The 5702-nt window shown below is 48.1% G+C and overlaps 1 long non-coding RNA gene across 1 annotated transcript; it reads left to right on the top strand.

Moving 5' to 3' along the window:
• The first annotated feature begins 1404 nt into the window (after window positions 1–1404).
• Window positions 1405–4286, top strand: LOC115349164. Its single transcript, XR_003926015.1, has 3 exons — window positions 1405–1934; window positions 2269–2497; window positions 2921–4286. It is a non-coding gene; the product is annotated as an uncharacterized LOC115349164 (long non-coding RNA).
• The last annotated feature ends 1416 nt before the right edge of the window (window positions 4287–5702 follow it).

Raw genomic sequence — 5702 nt, 5'->3', positions numbered from 1 at the left:
TATCTTAACTGATAGATCTTAAAAATCTGCAGTGCTTTGAAGTACGCTTGTCCCTGCTAACAAGCCCACCCATCTCTTTGCCACTCATTTCAGCTTTTTCCAATGAATTTTTGTGTCACTAGAAGTGTCTTCATTTTGCCTAAAGTTCAAGGTGAGGAGATATTTCTTTCAGCTGGCTCTAGTTCTCCCAAGCTGTGTCGAGGCACGGCTTTCCCTCCTGCTGAACACGCAATTTTAGCAGCATTAATTGTAGGCAATTTTTTAAGAAGAAGTGCTAAAATAGGTTCCATAAATAGGAACGTTATCACCCAAGGAAACGACTTACCCAGGTGGAAAGGTCTGACTCTAGTGCATCTATCAAGCCGGCTCCACAAAAACCGTGCAGCAAAACTCCTCTGGAGTTTCAACCTGCCCATATACAGAGTGGTTTAATTTTGTAATTCCAGTTCCATGGAGAGCGGGACCACAAAACCAGCTCATGGGGCTGCTTTGGTCTATCTAAAAAGCCTGTGTGACCCTGTTACCTCTGCACTAGAGTCTTCATTTGTCCTCCCAACAAACGGTAGGAAGAGAAGTGCCACCACCTCCATTTACAGAGAAAGAAGTGGGGTGCAAAGAGGTTAAAGACTAGTGTGAGCTGGCTCAGGGATGGTACATTGAAATCGAAATTTCAAAGCGCTGGGCTAATAACTACGGGCTGCGCAGCAACAGCAAAAATCAGACTGAAAATCTTTTGCCACTATTCAAAGACAAAAATGTTTATGTGGAATCTAAAGATTTCGTTTGCCATCTTGTCTAATCATTTTATGAAGCTTTTAGTTTAAATACGATTTCAAATAACACCCAAAATAGTTTATTTTAAACACTCTTTTTTTTAAATACTACTACTTCACACACTACTTTTTCCAAGTTTGGGGGGATTTGTATTTATTTTGATTGTAGCGCTTTTTTTTTTTTTCTTTTTTGTGCATCATCCAGTTTCTGCTCATGTCTGAGCTCTGGTTCTGATGTGTGTGAAGAGCACGGCTGCTCTGAACGCACCACATGTTAAAGGGATGAATATTAACTTCTGTTTTTTCAAAGTGACTCTTTAATTGAAAAATTAAATATTTAATGAGCTGTTTCTATCCAGAAGAGATGGGGGGGAAAAAAAATCCTGCGGTTCATTCCCAAGCAAAACTCATGCTGGTGTCTGGTACGCTGTCAGCGGTGAGCTGGCAGCAATTAGTGCTTACACAGCCCGCACGCAGGACACCCTTGGGGGGTGCTGGTCTGTACTCCCAGCCCTCGGTACCGTACCTACACTCCTTAACATATAGCCCGTGTCCAGTATTTCAGCTGGAAAACATCTCTGGCTGTGGTTCTTTATACGAGTCCTTACTCCATCGATGTATTTGGGTAAAATTTGGTTCTACTCACATAAAACCTTGTAATCAAAACAAATGGCATTTCTAATTGAGCAAGGCCCTCTTGGTAATGAAGGGCAGCAGCGCTGTTGAGATCACTGGTTCGTGTTTCTCTCCCTGTTCAGGAGACTAAACTAATTTATTTGTGAAATCAAAGCAACCCACCAGATTAGCCATATAACTAGCTAGCTGCGTTGTTTAGATTCACTTGTTTGCTATCTCATGACATCCAAGTGAACAAGCTATATGTCAATGAAAGCGTTGGCGCTCTATCGTATATTATAGACTAGTTTGAAGTGCAAAAAAAAAGATCGTGCAATGGGGCCACAAGCAGTAATTATTTTTTTTTCCTGTGAGCATATGCTGCGAGTGGGAAAGGACCGTATAATGTAAACGGAGGTTTCATTAGCGATGACATGTGGCAGTCCCCGGGTAAAGGAAGAGAAAGCAAATCTGGGAGCACCTGTAGACTTCGCAGGCTTGTACCCGTGAGGAAGAGGCACGTGCAGGGATGTACCGAGGGCAACGGTAGGATCTGCTCTTCCCCCTTAGCCTCCCCTCGGGCCTCCCTGTAAACGCGGCGTGTTTGCCAGGCTCAGGCAGTTTGGATGCAGAATGAGTCCCTCTCTGTGCATCTGGCCTCCAGAAAGCAGTTTTTGCAAACCATAGGCAAGCACTCGCTTCCGCAGGAAGTTTTAATATTTCTCTCGGAAAGGCAGAGGGTCTGCTGGGGAATATTTTTGGCCAAATGTCTCCCATGTACCAATCATTCTGGTTTTAAAAGTTCTTGTTTAACTTCTCCAGCAATCTTGATGATTGGCCTGGCCGTGTTTCCTCTCCCCTGACTTTTTCCTTGCAGCAGGTACGGGAAGGTGCCCGGCGTGTTACGGGACTGACCACGCTGAATGCTGAAGACCTTGCCGTCCCCGCGGGCGCGCTGAGCATCTCCATCATTACCCTCTCGCCAGCTCGCGAGCTGATATTAAACGGACTCTGCGGTAGAGGTGCCGGTGGCATGAGCTGCTGAGCTCAGCAACGCTTCATCAGGACGCTTAGATTCACAGCTTTTTCCCCGGCTGAACTCAAGCAAGGTCTGAGTAATGGCACTTTGGCTTTCCTCCGCTGCCTTTTATTGTTCAGCTGCTTTTCGCTGCATCAGGGCTCCGGGGATGATAGACGGCGGAGCCGGAGGGAAGCGGGCTGGCCGGGACGGGGTACTAGCACCCCCATAACGAAGTTTGGGTTCATTACAAGCCGGCTGGCTTGTGCACGGCTGGTTTAAACCGTGCCGAGGGGGAGCTGGAAGGCAGGGGCAGGCGGAGGGATGCGCGGGATGCGGATGGCCTCTGCTGGGAGCCGCCGCTCACTGCAACCGGCCCCCGGTCCAGGGACCGGCTCTGCCAAAAGAACCGGGATTTACCTCCGGGAGGGAAAGGTTGAGGCCAGGGCAGTGCCAGAGCTGAGCAAAGCTTCTTTTTTTCTTTTTTTTTTTTTTTTTTCTTTATTTCCCTTAGGCAGACCCCGCGGGAGCCGCTGCTCCGGAGAGCAGCACGCTTTGGTTGCCCGTCGCACCCCATCCCGGTCGAAGGCAGGCAGTCACCCAAAGGCATCTGCCAGCACAACTGCCTCCAAACTCTGCTGAGGAACCAGATGCAGCAGGAGAAAGGGAAAAAAAAAAAAAAAATCCCTTCTGTGGCTTGGCATCTGCACGGCACACGTGCCAAGCGGTGCGGGAGCAGGGGGAGAGGAAGCGGCGGCGGACTGGGGGCTATTTGGCACCCCTGCAGCCCGCAAACGGTTTGGGTTTGAGCTGAGAAACAAGCGACGTGCGCTAATGTAAAGTGTGTGTTTTTCGCAATTTGAAAAGCCCGTGTTGAAATGGGAAAAAAGAAAAAAAAAGCCAATGGGTAGATTCTGCTGAGTTCAGCAGAGTCAGAATCCTTCTAACATAAAGGGGGGCCTCTCTGTATACAGGCTACGTGGGGTGCAGTTGCAAGGAGGAGCCCCCACCCCTTATCTATTTCAGAAGGTGCTGAAGGTGTCCTGGGACCGTTCAGCACCGACAGTCGGCTCGTACAGCTAAAAACCCGCTTGATTTTTTAATGTTCAAGCCTGTACAAGCTGCTTGAAGCAAGATGTAAAGCAGGTGTTAGAAGCCTCTGGAAAGTTTGCTGTCAATTACTGTGATTTCCTCTTCCCAACAAAGACTTAAAAGCTGAATGGATCTTTTCAGTTATGTAAATGCACTTTTCCATAAATACTTATTTTGCAGCAGAAGCCAAAAAAAATGCCTGTGGGGGCTGGTGTGTCTAGTTAGGGACTGATCTAATCCCGCTCACGTCCGTGAGGTCACGGAGGTATTCCGGCTGGCGGCGGCCTGGGTCAGCTCTGAGCGTGGGTGTCCGAGGCTGCCACCCTGCTGTGGCTGTGGGTGCTCCCGGGGGGGGTCGCAGGGCATTTCTGCACCCCCCGTGCACACTCTGCTCTCTGGTGGGCAGCGGGGCTGGGACAGGATGCGGTTTTTGATTTTGTAAAATCTGAATTGAATAGGAATTGTCTCACTGCTACTGAGTCATCAGGAGAAAACCTTCCCCCTGCCCTCAAATTTGAGAGGAATATATTTGCATCACGAAAACTAATCCACTGCTCCTTGTTTCTGAAGAGCCAGAGGTTTATTCAGCTTCTGGACTGTGAGCTAAAACTCCTTTGCAGGCATGACTGGATGTGAGGTTTTTCTCTCTTCACTGCAAAGGCTGTGTGCTGGGGTATAGCAATGCAATGGGTGAGACTGGGAGGACCGCACTTAAGCTTCTCTCCCAAACTGGTGGATGTTTGGTAGCTTCAGCAGATAAGAATGCTGGCTGTTGGCAACGTACTTTTGGGGAGGGAACTCTAAGGGAAACTGTGGGGTGTGCTGCCTTTACGTGCACCTTAAAAATATTTGGAGAACAAGAAAGTGGTAAAGATTTTGTTTCTGTATCTTGTTAGTTGCCCAGGGTGACTTCTAGTGGATTAAACTAATTATTTCTAGGAATGGTTTTTCTTTAATGCAATTCAAAAAACATTCAAATACTTTTTTTTTTCCCCAGTGCATTCAAGTACCTAAAGTTTAGCAAACTCTGGAAGTATTTACCTGCATACGCCCAAGCTGATGACTACCCCAGTGCCAGTTAAGCCCATTCAACGAACAACTTGATCGCGTGTTTCCCCATTACCTTGCCCCTAAATGGGGTGAAGAGCTGCATATGGGTAGGAAGCTACACCAGGTCTCCAGGAGCATTGTTTCAAATTTTCCTGCAGTCACCGACTTTCTAGGTTACTTGTTAAACTTGGCGTGTGCCCGCCTGTGTCTTCCTACCGCATCGAGGGTTTGGCAAGCCGGGGCCGCAGACCGACCAAGTGTGAAGCACTTCAATGCCCTGGCGACAAGGGCTACGTTTGTGCCCAGGGAGCACAACATTTAGGGCGAGCTCTAGCCTTGCAAAGCAGACGTGCTGAAGAACACCTCGTGTATGACTTTTTTTTAAGCGCTCCCCCCCAATTTACTGAAGAAATTAGCCAGTATCTCACTAGCGATCGAGGCCTCCCATGGGGACTGCTCCAAAGCGTGCCGAGCTTGGCTCACTCTCTGCTCCGTAAGTTAGCCAGGGAATGACTTCCAGAGCCCCGCTGTGGTGCTTCTGCTCTTGCATTTGCAGGAATCACAGCAAGAATAAAGGATCCACCGAGGGCTGCTAAACACGGACTTAACCCCTTGGGAGGGGTCCGAGCTACAAGTCACTGCAAGGTGGGAGACCACAGAAGAGAAATATCAAAGCCGTCTCCCTCGGAAAGCGTGGCTGTGGGAGAGAGCAGCGGTGGAGGGACACCGTCAGAGGGGCAGCACCCAGTTTGGGTGCTGGCATTGGGCTGTGAGTTGTATGGGTTTGCGTGTGGCCTCGGCAGACAGGTCCCACTGCAGGACTGGGCATCAGAAACACAACAGCAACAAGGATTTCTTTTAGTGGAAGCAGGATGGGCTTTCTGGGACGCTGAATCTGTAGTATTTAAAGAGCACAACTGATATCTTAAATTCCAGGGAGTTGGGGTGCTTTTCTTTTTTTTTTTTTTTTTTTTTTTTTTTTAAATACGATCATTATGTTCTAAGTTTTTAGAGAATCCGGGGTTTTCATTTTAATTTCCCCCTTTTTCCTGTAGGACTGATGCTGCTATACATGCATAATGACACAGAAAGCCTAGAGGATAGTTTTACCGTGCAGCTGACAGATGGCAAGCGCACAGTCCAAGGGACACTTT

This window comes from Aquila chrysaetos, chromosome 12, assembly GCF_900496995.4.
Source record: "Aquila chrysaetos chrysaetos chromosome 12, bAquChr1.4, whole genome shotgun sequence".
Taxonomy (NCBI): domain Eukaryota; kingdom Metazoa; phylum Chordata; class Aves; order Accipitriformes; family Accipitridae; genus Aquila; species Aquila chrysaetos.
Note: the sequence above shows the minus strand (reverse complement) of the source record. Positions and strands in the feature narration are given on the sequence as shown.